This window comes from Lygodium microphyllum, chromosome 4 (genome assembly GCF_053477565.2).
Source record: "Lygodium microphyllum isolate KBCC chromosome 4, Lygodium_microphyllum_v1.1.10, whole genome shotgun sequence".
Lineage (NCBI taxonomy): Eukaryota > Viridiplantae > Streptophyta > Polypodiopsida > Schizaeales > Lygodiaceae > Lygodium > Lygodium microphyllum.
This window is the reverse complement of record NC_141138.1, coordinates 48,890,846-48,909,712: the sequence shown is the minus strand read 5'-3', so window position 1 is coordinate 48,909,712 and position 18,867 is coordinate 48,890,846.

The following is an 18,867-nucleotide window of genomic DNA, read 5'->3' as shown; positions in this document are numbered from 1 at the left end:
AGTTTTGGAGGTAATTACTATCAAAACTCTTTACTATTCTAACAAGCTATACACTATTACCACAATTGCTGAAAACACGAATCTTTCAAGGAGAATTATGAAATGGATTGTTGAACTTGAAGAAATTTAGTATAAGTTTCAGGTTGAGGACTCAACTAGGGCTACAATAGCTGACCTTTTGACCTACAGAGGAAGGTCTTTCTTGCTAAAAGGAAAATTTGGAGATAAAGAAGAAGTGAAACCAGAAATAGAAAACTCATTTTTTATGTATTTTGGTGGATCATGTCGTAGGTCACACCAAGCATTATCTGGAGGAATTGTAGTATATGATCCACAAGGGAAATTGATAAAAAAAAAGAAACATTTAAACTTGAAGCAACAAGTAACAATGAAGTTGAGTATGCAACCTTGCAAGCAGCTATTATAGTTTGTCAAAGGATGGGAATACAAAGGTTGAGAATTAGAGGTGATGCTCTACTATTAGTAAAGCAAATACTCAAAATTTGGCAAATCAAGAATCCCAAACAGAAAAGAATATGTAATAGAATCAAAAGAGATTTAAATCTTTTTGAAGCTTGGAGTTTGAAACGTGTTTCCAAAGAAGAAAATCAAGAAGCTCACAATGCAGCCCAATTAGCAATTTGTCAAGTATACGTAATGAAAGCATATTTTCTTATTTACAAAGGAAGAGAAACTCTAGATTTGGAAGAATAATTTCTCTTAACTGGGAAAGTACCATCTAGTATTCCCAAAGACAAAAATATGGGTTTTTTAGAGGAGCTAGAAGATATAAAATAGTGAATGATGTTCTTTACGCTAAAGGATCAGTGGACTTAATCTTGAGAAGAGTGCCTTGGAAGAAAGAAATATATCATATTCTAGAAACAAATCATGAGGGGGGGACATTATTCTTACAAAATAACTTTACACAAAGATTTAATTGAAGGATATATGTGGCCAAGTGTTCATAAAGATGTCAATCACTGGTGTAAATCTTGTCATGAATGTCAAAGAATAAGTAAGGAAATATTAAAACCAAAAACAAGAAAAACAATTATTGCTTTTGATATCTTTGAAAAATGGAGAATAGATGAAATTGGTCCATTACTGCATACTTCAAGAGGAAAGATATATATTTTGACAGCAATTGATTATCTTTCTTCATGGGTGGAAGCTAAAGTTGTAAAAAGCATCAAAGCCATAGATGTGGGAAAGTTCATCTATGAAGACATATGCTGTAAATTTGAAACACTTGTAGAGATTTTGTCAGATAGAGGACCAAGTTTTAAGGAAGAATTAATTGATCATCCTTGTGAGAAAATGAAAATAACAAAAAGATTTGCCTCACCATATTATCCTCAGTGTAATGGTCTCACTGAGCGGTTCAATGGAGAGTTAATAAGAATGTTGTCTAAAATGACAAAGGATCATCTTCAAACATGGGACATCGAGTTGCCAAGTGCTTTGTGGGCAAAGAAAGAAAGTACAAGTTTTTCTCCTTTTAAAATGGTTCATGGAAGGGAAGCTTTACTACCTATAGAGGTAGAAATACCGGCCTTGAGGATGTTTGAAAAATTGAGTGAAGAAGAGGAAATTTTTTATTTTGCAGAAAGGTTGATACATTTACAAGAAGCACAATTAAATAGGCAGGAAGTGTGTGATCAATATGAAAGAAGTCAAGAAAGAAATCTACAATAAATTAATGATAAAATAAAAAATAAAAATACAAAAAAAGGGGGCATTTAGTTTTGAGATACAACAGCAAACTGAATCATACTTTTCAAAAGAAATTCCAAACAAAATGGGAAGGACCATTCAAGGTGTCTGAAATTTTTAAAAATGAGTCTTACGTGCTAGAAAATTTGGATGGAAAGGCACATAGACAAAGAATAAATGGATACATATTCAAGAAGTATATATCAAGATTAATGACAATTCAAATATAGGAGTGGTCAGAACAATAGTATCAACAAAAGAATGAGGAAACTAAATGGATGGTAGATGTAGCATCACTCTATGAAAGCAACTGCTGCACATGAATGTTTGCAAACTAGGGGGAGGGCTGAATATATCAAGCATTTTTTAGAAAACTAAGATCCCCTAGTCAAATTGTAGTTAGGTTTGATTTCTGCTAGCTTAGTTGTTTGCGTGACTGATTACTTTGTTATTTTGTAGTTGGATTTTCTGTGTTTGTCTAGCTTAGGATTTGTTTTTGTCATTTTGTTTGATTTGTTGTGTGTGAAACTTGATAGCCTTGGTCAAGTTTGGTATTTTCTTGGATAAGTTGGAGTTAGACTTTTCTGGAAGCTGCTGAAAATTGTGGAACATGTTTGTTTTCTTATTGAGACTCTTACACATCACGGGGATTATGGGTTCACAAGCACTTCACATTACACTTGTTGATACACTACACTCGGGGGTCATCTCCTATCCTTTCAAATACTTCCATGTCATGGGTCAGGTTTATGCACGATTTGCAGCATCATCGAGCACTAGCAAGGCATGAAGCCCACTATAGCTATATGCAATAAATCCTAGATGCACATGCACTTGAGAGAGCACTTGCCATTGAGCACGCATTTTTTCTTGCATGCACGAGAGTGGGGATTTTCATCACTAAGTTAGAAACCTCTAGTTGAGTGGGAAAGGTAGTTGGATGAGTTTGAGGGTCATGAGGAGCATCATTAATTGTGAGATGGATTTTTTTTCTTGGTGACATCTTGAGGACCATCATTATTTTCCTGAGTAAGAGTGAGATTATGGGTGGGTGAAATAAAATACATCATTTCTTTTTGTTGAGCGTTGAGAGGTGAGGATAAGATCTTAAATAATGAAGAAACTTTATTTGCATGACGCAAGAGTACCTGTAGTTAGGCAATGCACAGTTTTTCAGTGCATCCATATTTTTTAGTGAAGCATTGATTGATTGATTGCAATGCACATTAAGAGAAATATGGACTCTCTCTTTTGCCCCTTAAGGGGTTTCTCTCACCTCTCGCTCTCTTAAAAGAGATTCCAAAATAATATGATAATAAGAGATCTTCTACAATCAAGCAAATCTTGTATTTGTATTTTCAATTGATTTCACCTATTATTTTATTCCCAAACTGTAAGATAAGGTCACTTTTTCTCAAAATCCTCATAATTAAAAAAATACAATTCTATTTTCTCTAAAAATAGAGCCAATCATCAATATACAACTCTTTAATGCCCTCGTGACTTTTCAACATTAAAATATATTAGAATCATTGTCATTCTCGCTTTTTAAAAGTGCGGAAGTTAAAAAACGATATAAAGTGACGTTTACATCATATTTTAATATTATTTTGTATCCAGAGACACCTTTTTTATTTGAGAGTTTCCTTGTAAATTCTTATCTTTTTTGGATAAGTATATGCCTATTTCTAAGCATTTTTTCATTCCCTCTCAAAGCTCTAGTTTTGTCCCAAATTGTGTGTACTCTTCTCCTTCCCTCCAAAATATGGTTTCTTGCATATAAATTCTTCTAAGGGAGCACTCAGTACTATCTACAACACTCTCTACTCTGCTATAAGAAATCTCAGGAGTGGTTTTGATACCATTTGCTGAAATCAAATAATCTCTATCTACAACACTCTCTACCCTGCTACAAGCAATCTCTCTCTTCAGTACTATGCTATAAGATATATTTCTCTTCAACAGTCTATACTACAAGCAATCAAGTGATAATTGAGGTATCTTTATTTTTTAAATCTCTATGATGTTATTATTATTCACAATTGTTATTTAATCCTTAAGCATCAATTCATAGAGAGAGAGAGAGAGAGAGAGAGAGAGAGAGAGAGAGAGAGAGATGGAGAAGAGGGGGGAAGAGAAAGGACTATGTGAGATGAGCTAAGAGAATAAGTGATAGAGTGATAGGGAGTAAATTAGGGCAGAAGATAAGATGATGTTATTGTTCTCCACTAGGGAAGCTTCTGTATAAATGTGTTTAAATATCTTTGATCAATTCTTGTTTTGTGTGTGTGTGTGTGTGTGTGTGTGTGTGTGTGTGTGTGTGTGTGTGTGTGAATATTTTGGATAGAACAGAAGATAAGATTTGATGCTAATTAGAGGTGGATTAAAAGCTAAGATTATAGGCTGATTAGGGGTTGATTAGAGTCTATCATGTCTGAAATCAAGAGAAAGAGACAATATCCAACTGGGTAAAAAATAACACAAATTTCATCAATCAAAGGGGCATAATTATGTGATTTGAATGTTAATCCAAGTTAAAATTGTGTAACATGTCCGGTCCTTGACACGTTTTAGTATTCCATCGGGATTCTGATCTAAAAGACACTGCCTGGTACTCCCACAGAATGTCATAGGGTTTGTTGGATAGTGAATCCCTATTCTACTCCACAACAAAGTGTATCGGCCAACCCGGTTAGGATGATCGACCTGAATCTTTCTGGGTTTCTAATGATCATGTCATACTACATCCTTCTAGCATTGATCTTCAAATGATCTACTTTGTGCAAAGCATCTAAGCTGAGGCGGACTCATATCGCACTTGGTTCAAGGAGAATGGGAAATGAGAGGGATGCATCACTCAACCTCTCTACCTGTAGGGTAAAGTCCCATTCCAGTCCCCTAAAACGATATGAGCCAAGGTTCTACCCTACATTAACCAAGGTCAATACGTCATTGTGATTTGAATGTGGAGAAGCCTCCTAGCTCTCTGGGACCACCCCGAACCCATTAGGGGTTCCGCCCACCTGCTTCCCTTGGTAGCTTTAGTTTTCTACTTACCTAAGGGCATATTAGTGGTAACGCATACAAGCAACTTCCTTAATTAATCCGTTAGCCACATGTTCCTTTACCTAATTTTAAGCACTGACACAAAAACAGTTCAGATAAGTTCCTTAGAAGTAAACTTTATATTAATATTTCAACTGAGATACAAGTCCCGTCCAAAAGGACAATTCTTGCAATCTGTAAGGATGTGTCATATTTTCCTCCAAGTTTCCACCCTTTCTCTAGCAACAAGGAGTTAAGATTCCATCTCGAGTCACATAGATCGTTTAGGTAGGACCCGGAGGTAGGGAATTTGCAGTCAAAGTCCCCCCTGGCATCCAAGCGTCCTCCTACGTTCAAACTAATTGACAGAGAAACCTCTCACGACGGGTTTGGTCCACATTCCTATCATGGTTATTTAGACTACCCTTGGAATGTTTCCATCATTTTGATGGTTGGGTCACAAATATCGCTCTAAGGTTTATCTATGGATCGAGAATCCTTAGGAATAACCTAAGTGAGTTGCCCTTCTTACCTGCACAATTCTAAATGTCTATGTCATTACCTCTGGCAGATTGGAGCTTGAATGTCTTTGAAGTATTCTCTATCATAGATACATTTTTTTATACCTCAGTGAACACAAGTATTCGATTTCATGCACATTGCAATCATGTAAACATGTTTTTAATGGAAAAGAGAAAAACACTTTTATCTCTTTCAGTTCCTTCCTCTCTGCAACAAGTGAAGCAGAAATGGAATACACTACTTATGTAAGTGAAGAGGAACTTATCCCTTTTGCTCATGCAAATGCGAATACTTCTTTATTAACTAAGATATTTAGGATCCTGCCTTGCAATCATATGATGCAACTTTCCTAGATTGAAGTCTCCCTCATGATATTTTTGATGCAAAACATCAATCCCTGACAGTCCTTATAATTTCTCTACGCACTTGAGTGCACCCATCTTTCAATTCATTTTACCTCTCAAGCATGCCAACGCTATGGAAAAAAAAAGTCAATACAAAATCCTTGATTTCTATGTGCACCAATGCAAAGTCTATTATAACATGCCTTAGTGCAATAAAACACAATTCCCAACATGATTTTAATGCAACATAATTGGTGGTTTGCTATCATAAATTTTTTCATGAATACTTTTTCCTACTTAATTTAATCGATCTATGTTTATTGTCCCTTCAGATGTTTTCTACCAGAGTAAGATTTGTGAAATGCACCTGGTTACTAAGTATTGCAGTTCCTTGACCTATAGCTTCATCAGTTGATGAGGGATTAATGTTCGATTGGACCTTACTTCGCTTTTGAGCCATTTTCTAGCTCGGCTTTCTTCACGGATGCGCACATGGACTACTAAGGAAGTTGAATCTTTGCAAGAGAACGGTGTGGCCTTGCAAGAGTCCAAGCATGGGAATTCCTCTCAAAGGGGGGAGGACTTGGAAGTTCCTTGGGAGATTCCTCTTCTCTCTCTCTCACCTTCTCTCTCTGTCACTCTCTCTCTCTCTCACACCCTCTCTCTCCCTCTTCCTCTCTGTCACACACACACACACACTCTCTCTCTCTCTCTCTCTCTCTCTCTCTCTCTCTCTCTCTCTCTCTCTCTCTCTCTCTCTCTCTCTCTCTCTCTCTCTCTCTCTCTCTCTCTCTCTCTCTCTCTCTCTCTCTCTCTCTCTCAGCCATCAGCAAAGGGGGGAAAAGAGGTAGTATATCCCTCCGCTTTAAGCAGGGGGGAGGGGGGAAATTAATAGGAAGGAGGGGGGGTTTTTATGGGGGGGAAATGGTGTGACATGGAGCCCCTTATCTCCATTTGGGCAGCCAGATTGGCCACCACCATGCAGTCTACTCCTAGGGGGAGAAAGAGATAGTGGGGGGGAGAGAGGTGACACACATATGGCCCTCCCCCCATTGCCATTCATGTCATCTTTATCTTCATCATTGTGATCATCAACGCCTTCTTCAACTCATTTTCATCATCCACATCATCTCCCTATCATCCTAGATTTTCCTCGTCACTCCTACTTCCCCCCCTCCACTAGTTGACGGCGTCAACAGGGGGGAGTCAAAATTTTTTATTAATTTTAATGATTAGGGGGGTTCCTATGGAATAAGGGGTTATTACATCCTTCCCCCCATAAGGGATCGATATGTCCTCATCTTGAAAGAAATTGGGGGTATTGTTGGTTGAGAGTACTCTCATCAATCCATGTGGCATCTTCTTCTGGATATTCCTTCCACTGGATGAGGTATTCTCTGAGAGTTCTACTCAATCACTTTTCTTAAATGTCTAGGATTCTATCTAGCCAGAGATCAAGGACTCCTTGGCTTGGCATTACAACTTGTTGATCATCGAGTACATGGCTAGGATTGAATACATATTTCTTTAGTAGGCTAACATGAAATACATTGTGAACCTTTACCTTCTCGGGGAGTTGGAGTTTGTAGGCATAGGTCCCTAGGCACTTGAGGATCCTGTAGGGCCCGCAATACCTTGGACTTACCTTTTTAAAATCTCCCAATGATAAGGAACTTTTATTGGGTTTTACACTAATAAAAACCGTATCTCCCTCTTTGAAGAATCGCTCTTGTCTATTTAGATCTCCATAGACTTTCTGCCTATCCTTGGCAGCTCTAATGTCTTGTCTAATGGCCTTGACCTGCTCATCCATTTCCTCAATCATTTTCTTGGAAGCTTCTACCCTTAAGGTAGGATCTGAAAAATTCAATGAAGTACGTCAATCATGCCCACACAATGCTTGAAAAGGTGTCATTTGAATGCTTTGCTTGTCAAAAGCATTATAGGTGAACTCTGCCAAGGGTAGATATTGGATCCATTTCTTGGGTTCACGGCAGCAATATGCTCTAAGAATATCTTCAATGACTTGGTTGACTCTCTCCATTTGGTCATCAATGTGGGGATGATAGGCTATATTGAAATAGAGTTGAGTCCCAATGGCCTCGAATATCCCTTTCCAAAAGTGAGATGTGAAGAGGGAGTCCTGGTCACTAACGATCCTTCTAGGCAAACCATGGAGTCTAAATATCTCCTTGATGAATAATCTGGAAAAATCTGAAGCTTTATAGTTTTTCTTGACTGGAATGAGATGTGCAACCTTGGTGAGAATATCTACTATAACCATATTTGAATTGTATCCTCCCTGAACTAAAGGTAACCCAACAACAAAATCCATGCTTATAAATTTCCACTTCATTTGGGGAATGTCAAGAGGTTGCAACTTCCAAGGCATTTTGACATGCTCTGTCTGAATGCGCTGGCAAGACAAACATTTCATGACATATTTGAGTACATCTCCCTTAATCCTTTCCCAATGGCAGCTCTTTCTGACCATGTTGAGGGTCTTGACATATCTAGGATGGCCTAAAAAGGGGGAGTCATGTGCTTCCCTGAGTATTCTCTGTTTAAGTTTCTTGCTTGAAGATATGCATAATCTTGTCCTAAAATAGAAAAGTCTCCCATTAACAAAGAATTCTTGATACTTGACCTTAAGTCTAGGGTTTTGGTTCTTTTTCAAAATCTCCTCTATCGTCTTCAGATATTCTGGGTCATGGCTTGCTTCCTCCTTAGCTAGTTCAAGGATAGGGTTACTAGGCATTGACACCATAGTTGCTAATGATTCCATCATTGAAGGTTTCTCCATAATAAGAGAGTTGAGGAACACCTTGCAACTTAAGGCATCAACAACCACATTCTCCTTACCAAGTCGATATCTGAGTCATATTTCTGCAAAACTTCAATCCAACAATGTTGCCTCATATTGAGGTCGCTATAGGTGAAGATCCATTTGAGGCTCTTATGGTATGTGACCAAAGAGAACTTGTTGCCAAGAAAATAGTGTCACCAAATCTTGAGAGCATGAATATTAATTTCCAGTAGCTCCATGTCATAAGTAGCATAATTCTTTTCATGGGTTTTTAGCTTCCTCAAGGAATATGCTATAAGATGACCTTCTTGCATTAGTACGCAACCTAGTGCAAGTGAGCTAGCATCCGTGACAACTTCGAATTCCTTGCTTAAGTCAGGGAGTTTCAGAATTAGTGTTGTTACTAAGTTATGATTGAGTTGATCAAAACTCAATTGTTCGGTGGGCATCCACACGATGGCAACCTGCCTTTTTAGTAGATTTTTTAGGGGCATTGCGATTAAGGCATAGTTCTTAATGAAGATCCTATACCAACCTGTTAATCCAAGAAAACTACACACTTCTTTGATAGTGGTTGGTGGAGGCCACTCTTGGCATCCTTAACCTTTGTAGGGTCTACATATATTCCTTCTTCTGACACAATAAATCCAAGATATTTGATCTGTCTCTTGAGGAAGGCACACTTTTTCTTCTTAGCATAGTGCTTGTGTGTCCTCATGGTCTCAAGGACGATGCAAACTTAGAGTTCATGATCCCCCTCTTCCTTGGAATAAACCAAGGTGTCATCAAAGAAGACAAGTACAAAATCATCAAGATATGGTCTAAAAATGTCCTGCATAAGCCTATTAAATGTGGCAGGGGCATTAGTCAATCCAAAGGACATTACTATGGATTCAAAATGACCATATTTGGTATTGAATGCCATCTCAGGAATATCGTCATCCTTCATGCAGATCTAGTAGTATCTTGACCTCAAATCAATCTTGGAGAAGATTTTTGCTCCCTACAATCAATCAAGTAACTCATCTATCCTTGGGATAGGATATTTATTCTTGATGGTTACTTGGTTTAGGCCTCTATAATGGATGCAAAGGTGAAGTGTACCATCCTTCTTATTTTGGAACAAGACTGGAGCTCCCCAAGGAGAACTGTTGGGGTGTGTGTACCCTTGGTCCAACAGCTGTTTGAGTTGTTCTTTTAACTTATATTCAAGAATGGACATCTTGTAGGGCCTTTTTGCAACTGGTGCAACACCTAGTATTAGCTTAATCTCATGATTCACTTCCCTAGGCAGTGGTAATTCTATCAGCTCTTTTGGGAATACATCTGCATACTCTTTTAACCATGACGATTCTTCATTGGAGTCCTCTACATGTTTCGATTTGTTTAGCTTGATCAGATAGATGAGTAATCATTTCCTTATTCCTTAAGTTATTCACATTGCCTTGGCCAGCTAGATCTTTGGTTTACCTACCTCTCCTTGAGTTGTAACTAGCTCACCTTTAGGATTCCGAAAGGAGACTTGGCCCTTCCCACAATGGATGTGAGCATCATTGGGGAGTAGCTAGTCCATCCTGAGTAGGCACTCATGGACCCTTAGATTCATTACCCTGAACTTAACAGATGCGGCCTCATTTTCAAGTAGAAATTCCACCTTAGTAGTTTGTCTCATGCAAGTAATATCTCGCCCATTTGCTAGTTTGATAAGCAATGTAGGTGTAGCTACAGTGGCTATCCCTAACTTTCTTGAAAAAGCTGGTGAAATGAAAGAATGAGTACTATCACACTCAATCAGGGTTTTGAATTTCTTACCTTGGTAATCTGAGGGAGTTTGGATCACCAAAAATTGGCGGTTCAGTCCCTTTTTATGAAGGGCAGCATGAACTAATGCCCTCTCAATCTCAACTTCCATGGACAAGTCTTCTTCTTCATTGATTTCCTTAGTGGTGATATTGGAAGTTTTCACCCATCCTATTGCTGCACGACGACCGGGGCCACCACGGGTAGCTCTGACTAGCCACTAGATTTTCCTTTACGATGATCTTCGTCAACTTTGGGACATTCCCTTTCGAAGTGCCCAAGTTTCTTATAGTTAAAATATCGCAGACTTTGATCATTTCTTTGAGTGGGGACAAAGTCACTAACTGCATTTGCCCTCGGCCTCTTCCGTTGGCCTTAACTAAGTCCTTGCACCCTTTTAAATTGAGCTTTCAATATCCATTCTGGTCTTTGTGAGACCAAGGTCTATTATTCCTAAACTTTGGCTGACTTCTTAGATAATGGGTCTTGCTCTTATCAATGCATCTTGTAAATCCAAAGGATGCATTGATTCCAATTGAGTATTCATTGGTGGATTTAGCCCATCACAGAACTTAGAGACTTGTTGGAAAGTACTTATTGTCAGGGTGTATTTTAACAAGGAGACAAATTTCAAGTAGTACGCCTCTAGAGACATGCCCAACTATTTCACATTTTAAAGAACTCATTCATCTTCTGAGTTCTATATGCAGGTGGCATGTACCTTCTATGCACTTCTTCTTTTAGCTTATCCCAAGTTCTTGTGCTTTCCGTGACTGCTTGATCTTTACACCATTTCTTCCACCAGAGCCTAGCTTTGCCGATGAGTTTGAGCTTGATAATCATAGCCTTGTTTACAGGTGCTATTTCTGCTACATTGAAGTAATCCTCCATAAATTCAATCCATACTTCGGCATCAGCTTCAACAGTCTTCCCTTTCCCATCAAATTTCGATGGTTTGATTTGTTTGAGAAGAAACTTCTTCTCTTGTGCCTTCTCGGGGCTTAGTGTGGGAGCAAGTTTCTGATTCTGCTTTTGGGGTTGTATCTGGTTTCAATTTAAACTTTCATATTAAGATTGTATTTACACATCTCTTCACAACTTATCTCAATGTGCATATTATTTTTCATCAATACTGTGCAACAAATCAAATAATCATAAAATTCTTATTTATCCATAAAGAAGCATAAGCCTCAAGTACAATTATTTGGAGATAGATAGAGATTGGCTGGGATAATTTTCTTTTCAAGAAATACATCAATGCTAGGTTAATAATTCCTTATTGGACTCAGCTACAAGGACAGAATAGTAATATGGTTTTGGAAAATGGATTCTCAAGAAGTGGTAAGTCATGGAAAGTTCAAGAAATCTTTGTTTTTGATAGCCATAACATTTATTTCGCCCCATTACGTTAATTAAATGTAGCGAGACTGTTCTACCTGTCGGCGTCTAATGTGTAGGATCAAGTTCAAACGTGCCTCATGGAAGATGAATAACTTGATAATCTTCAGGTTCTCCAACCATTTTAGCCTCTTCAGATTGTTTTGAAGATAGGCAAGCTGGTTGGCATCTATGTAGCTGTAACATATGCTCCAAGTCCAATGCCTTTTCACATACAGCACTAAAGGTTGTAGAGCCGATCCAAGATCCCCATCATGTCAGTTCTTATGTGATAACTTGAAGAATTCATAGCCATCCTGAACATGATATGAAATATGAGAAACCTGCTCTATGCCTCATAGGTCTGGAAGTAGCAAAAATCCAAAAGTGAGTAAACGAAGAAAGGTTTTCTAGTGAAACATCACTTCACCCTTCCTGATTATGCTTAGCTTGATTGTTTTATTTTTTGGTTTACTCTGATACCAACTGTAACGTGTCGCGTCCTTGACACGTTTTAGTAGTCCATCAGGAGTCTAATCTAAAAGACGCTACCTGGTGGCACTCCCACGGAATGTCACAAGGTTAGCGAATCCCAAGTGTACTCCACAACGAAGTGTATTGACCAACCTAGTTAGGAGATCGACCTAAATATTTTTGGGTTTCTAACAGTCAAGTCATACTACAGCCTTCTAGCATCGATCTTCAGGTGAGATCTACTTTGCGTAGAGAGCATCTAAGCTGACGCAGACTCATATTGCACTTCGTTCAAGGAGAATGGAAAACGAGAGGGATGCATCGCTCGACCTCTCTACCCATAGGGTAAAGTCCCATTCATGTCCCCTAAAACAATATGAGCCAGGGTTCTACCCTACATTAACTAAGGTCAATAGTCATCGTGATTTGAATGTTGAGAACCCTCTCAATTCTCTGGGACCACCTTGCCATAGGATGGACCTGTTGGGGGTTTCACCCACCCACTTCCCTTGGTAGCTTTAGTTTTCTACTTACCTAAGGGCACATTAATCCGTTAGCCACATGTTCCTTTAAGTAATTTTATGCATTGACACGAAAACATGTATAGCCAGAGTCCCCCCTAGCATCCAAGTGTCCTCCTACATTCAAACTAATCCACGGAGAGACCTCTCATGGCGGGTTCAGACCATATTCCCATCATGGTTATTTAGAACCCCCTTGGTTAGGGTTAGCGGCTAGCTAGGGGTGGTTTGGCACGCCCTGCATGAATTTAACCTGATTCATTATACCAGTTTCTTATGAGAGCTTGGTTCAAACAATCCTTTCATAGACAATTCTCCTAAAATTACAAGCACAAACAATAATATGGCGAGTGCTCACAACACCTGCTAAGGTGGAGTTTCCTTTTTAAATTCTTAGCATTCAACCGTCGGACTCTTCTTGCCTTGGAGAGATTAGTCACGATGTGTTTGCATCGAATCCTTGACATTATCATCCATATATCTCGCGCGTCAAAGGTATTCTAAGTACAAGTTCTCCTACTCTTGGATGAGTAAGCTACGCTTCATCCCTCGATTATCCTTGCAATAGGAATTGCAATTTTCCTTTAATAGGTGTTACCCTCCCACCATTATCCTTGCAAAACCCTACCCCAATCCTCTAGGATTAGAGTTTTTGCGTAAGTCAAGTTTTGTCATCCTAGATCACTCTAGGCCCCCTATTTAGGGTCCCTCCTATTCTCATTATCCTACTCCTTTCATTCCCCTTGCAGAAATCATTATCAACTACCTTATGTCTAATAAAAGTAACTCTACCATGGTTTGGATGACCACCACTATCCTGGGTTTTTATTTCTCCATGAAAGCAACCCTAGTTTGCTATGAATAGTCGTATGTTTGTGGGCAACTATGCTCTCACCAACAAATGTGGAAAGAGAACTCAGTATTCCTATGGGTCGGTCCTTAGATAGTGTTTCCATCATTTTGATGGTTGGGTCACAATTATTTCTCTAAGGTTTATCTATTGATCGAGAATCCTCGAGAATAACCTAAGTGAGTTGCCCTTCTTACTTGGACAATTCTAATTATTCACGTCATTACCTCAGGCAAATAAGAGTTTGAATGTCTTTCAAGTATTCTCTATCCTAGATACTTTTTTTTTCTACCTCCATGAATGTAATTTTTCAATTTCATGCACATTACAATCATGTAAACACAGTTTTTAAACACTTTTATCTCTTTCAATTCCTTCCTCTCTACAAGTGAAGCGGCAATGGAATACACTACTTATGTAAGTGAAGAGGAACTTATCCCTTTTTCTCATGTAGTGAAGCAAGAATTTACTACTTTTCATGGATGCATCTATTTCTTTCAAAAATGGATGCAAATACTTCTTTATTAACTAAGATACTTAGGATCCTGCCTTGCAATCATACGACGCAACTTTCCTAGATGCAAGTCTCCCTCATGATATCTTTGATGCAAAATGTCAATCCCTATCAGTCCTTATAATTTTTCTACGCACTCAAGTGTACCCATCTTTCAATTCCTTTTACCTCTCAAGCATGCCAATGCTATGGGGAGAAAAAATCAATACAAAATCCTTGATTTCTATGTGCACCAATGCAAAGTCTATTATAACATGCCTTAGTGCAATAAAACATAATTCCCAACGTGATTTTAATGCAACATAATTGGTGGTTTGCTATCATAAATTTTTTCATGAATGCTTTTTCCTATGTAATGTAATCAATCTATGTTTATTATCCCTTCAAATGTTTTCTACCAGAGTAAGATTTGTGGAATGCATCTAGTTACTAAGTGTTGCGGTTCCTTGACCCATAGCTCCATTAGTTGACATGGGATTAACGTTCAATTAGACCTTAATTCACTTTGGAGCCATTGTCTAGCTCACCTTTCTTCACGGATGCACACATGGACTACTAAGGAAGCTGACTCCTTGCAAGGGAACAGTGTGGGCTTGCAGGAGTCTTGGCGTGGGAACTCCTCTCAAAGGGGGAAGGACTTGGAAGTTCCTTGGGACATTCCTCTTCTCTCTCTCTCTCTCTCTCTCTCTCTCTCTCTCTCTCTCTCTCTCTCTCTCTCTCTCTCTCTCTCTCTCTCTCTCTCTCTCTCTCTCTCTCTCTCTCTCTCTCAGATACAGTGAGTGCTGAACCTAGCAGGCAAAAATCGAACTGAACATGAGAGAGCGCTAGAAGGAGACTTGATGCTAAGTAAGCTTCTCACGAAGCGATTGCTAGAAATCACAGTAGCAAAGCAGAGCACTGCAGCATTGGCCATGTCACTACTAGCAGGGTTGGGGGTGAACCAAGGCTCCAAGAACCAGGCTAAGATACTAGTTGTTGCAAAGCAACTTGATAAATACCAGCCCCAGGACGATCCATATGACTTTATAGAGCAGTTCGAGTAGGTCTGCGAGGCCAACGGTCTCACCGACTTGACTCAACGCTCTCAAGAATTCAGGCTTTGCTTGGGAGACAAGGGTCGGACTTAGTACACAAGTCTAGATGCCACGGAGCGACTAAACTTCAATGGATTGAAAAACCAGAGGTCCTTGATGCCAAAAAGGTGATTAACACTTCAGGAGTGTCTTTCTCAATGATCACTGATCCTCTCTGGAAGCTAGTCTTCCAATTTTATGAGAGATTGAGAGAGAGTCAGAGATAGCCAATTCTATCAAAACAATGTATCTTTCTATGAGAGATTGAGAGAGAGAACTATGAAGACAATAAAGATGAATACTATGTGATTGGTTTCCATTCAAAAATGGTGTATTCTTTTATGTTCCTTGTTATATTGATGGATTCTATGAAGATGTTGAAGATTATGGTTAATTCTATCAAATCCGTGGGAGATATCTACTATGATGCTACTTGAAGATTTGTTGTTTTCCTTGTTTTGGTCATCTAAAGAATGAAATAAAAGCTTGTTGATGTTACAAGATAGTTCACCCGTGGGGATTCTCTTGAAGAGACTCCTTACATGCGTCACATAGTCATGGATGTCCTCTTTTTCCTTCTGCTTGACGTTTTGAAGTTCGCACTAAAATTGGATGAAACACGAATTCAAAAGGGACAAAAGATAGAAAGAGTCAGCATCATCTGTATAATGAATAGGGCATTGGATTACAATACTGGTAGGGGACAAGAACAACAGTTTAAGATACAATCCGAGATGGAGCTTTGGTGGATTTGTGTGGCCCAAGTACCACAACTGAAAGTCATGAAATATTGAAATGTTTATTCTCACATACAGGTATTCCTGATATTATAAAGCCTCAAAGTGAAGGTGAAATGTTGATAGTCAATGGTGTTGGTAGTTTTAATGTTGAATGGCATATGAGCGCTGACTTAAAAAGTATCAAATGTATGCTTGGATTAAGTAATATGGTCAATGCAAAATATCCTTGTATTTATTGCATGGAGAGTTTGGGATCCAAAGAATGGAGTACTTTGCAGCCAGCAAGAAGAGCCCCGACTCAGAACTCTATAAATTTGAGCAAGTTCAAAAACGTGGATGGCTTGTGGGATCCTATTCTCTCAATCTCTCTAAGGAACATTTATATTTTTACATTACATACAGATATTAGAATAATTTATAAGTTGCTTAGATTGCATCTTGACTACACATATTCAATAAAACTAGTATCCTTGTCAGATGACTGCATTGATAAATGTGATGCTTTATTGTCAAAAATGGGTTTTCATGGAGGTCAAGTTCACTTGAGAAAGGATCCAATAGCCTTGGGGAAAACAAGAGAGGTCTTAGAAAATGTCTCTATGGGGGGTGCAAAAGCTAGATGATTTCTAAGAAATCATACTGGTAAACAAATGAATGCATTGTGGGAGTGCTGGAGAGAGTTGTGTGCAATCACAACAAATGTGGCTAGCACACCACGAATTGCATTCCTACAAATGGAGGTTTGGAGACACCTTGACATATTTTTAAAAATGCTTAGGGAACAAAAGATAACACCTAACTATTCAAAAGAGTACAAATGTTCAATTGTGAATCTTGTTCAAGCAATTAAGGAAGCTTGGGGAGAAAAGGATTTTACTTTCTACTTGGTAAGATAAACATAAATTTGAACCTTTCTGCTTTGAAAACAAGGTTTAATGATTTAAATTGATTATTGCTTGTTGGGTTGTCACAGCATATTCTTCTTATTCATGGGCCTTATTTTGTGGAAGAGCAAAGGCCCCTAGCAACTTACATTAGCCAAGATATGGAGAAATCTCACTACCAATCACATATGTGTTTCTTTCAAACCACCAGACATGGAGGAGGAGCAACAAAAACCAATTCCCTTCAGGAGTTATTCAATTTTTTTTTTCGAACACAACTTCAAAGATCGAGAACACAATAAATGTGGTGGAATCTAAAATACTAATACTATTTTCAAAATATTATATACATGGCTAGCTTTTAAGAGCCTTTACAACCTCGTCTTCCTCAAGCATTTTTCCTCTGTAACGTAAAAACTTTCTTCTCTTGTATCCAGCTATGGATTTGATATCTATTTTTTTTGTTGCTAAAACATAAGATGAGTATGCCATGAAGTATCCAGCCCTGGAGGCAGAGAAGCTAAGACCATAACCAAATATTCAGATGGCTATGAGGACTTCTCTAAGAAAGTGCTATGCAAAACCAATAGAATATTGGGATCAATCTTCGATATATAATGCCCAAGTGCAACATCCTTTAGGGAACTACCACCAACTCTCGATCCTTTGGCTCTTCCCAAGAAATTATCCTAATCTGCAATCTCCAACTGTAAAAGTAATAATCAGAATGAAAAAAATAAAAATATGTATGTGGTTCCACAAAAACAAAAAAATTCATTACCATTTGATTTTCATCACTCTCAAGTTTTCTTGGATTCCATAAGCTATTTGATGTCTCCTTGACATCCTTGAGCTCATTTACATGTTTTGACTCCTTCCTTCCGAAATTGGAGATTCCAAGCTTCTCTTGAAATTGGTCAAACTCTTTGTCAACAGCCTGTAACTCTCTCTAAGCATCTTTAACCTTGCTCAAACATAGCAAAAAAGCATTTGATGCATCTATAAACTTATCATTAGGCATTTGAGTATCTAATTTAAGTAAGTCCTCCTTAGACTCATTTTCAACATCCACTATGCCTTTTACATCTACATATGCCTCTACAATAACTGCCAAGCAATAATCTTCTCTCAAATTGAAAAGAATTTGGAGATCAAACAATAATATATACTCCTTGTCTTTAATTGGGAAAGTAGGCAAAGATGGAACGATAAGGCTTGAAGGAGTGTCAAATGGCTCATCAACATCTATAGTGGTCTCTTCAATTATTGTCTCTGCTTTGAATTCAATAACATCCGGGTCCTTTGCAAATAATGCTTCCATTTGGGTGTCGAGTTGCTCCTCAACATCAACTTCATCAACAATCTCTTTAAGAAGGCAATAGCTAGATAATTTTGAGGTTTCTTTATGCTTTTCATTAGATCTGAGAGGGTATTTCACAAGGGAAAATACAATGAATGTAGTAGACTTAAGCATAAGCTTGCATTTTTTTGGGTGTAAATAGCATAACTCAGGTGCATAAAATCTATCAAGAGAATGATAACAACATTTCTTGGTAAAAAAAGGACTTCTCAGTGCCTGACCTTCCAATAGGAGTGTGAACATACTCCTTGGAATCCAACTGAACAACAGGATATGCCAACTCTTCAAACTCTGCAAAATCTTCCTTGATAAAGTCATTTGAGAAATTAAGAACTTGATCAAGGTCCCACCCTGGATTGAAAATCTCCCTAGCTATTGGATAGAAAGCATGTCAATATTGTTTTCTATGAGAAAATCCAAAAACTTCTCAAATGCTGTGACATCTATAATTTGAGATAGCCCTGGGATCCTCACATGAGACTTTGAAGCCTTTCCCTTCTTTGGATCCTTCATTGAACCTTCAGTTGTCACAAACATATGAGACAACTGACTCCTTTTTCATTGTGGGCTCAAGGACTCTTTTCCTCTTCATAGATGTGGAGGCAAATATGTGTGACATCTCTGTAGCAAACATCTTGTTGAGATTCAATAGCTCTAGACTGCCTACCTATATAATGCGAATATCAAGGTATAAGCCTTTTGAAGTGGTGCACTCGCTCCGTGTTGGAGGAGTTATGAATATGACACGATTAAGAGCCTTTTAGAATCTCCAAACCCCACCATCGCGCTGTGTTGGATGAGTTATGAATACGACACATTGTGCCTGTGGTGGGGATGACCT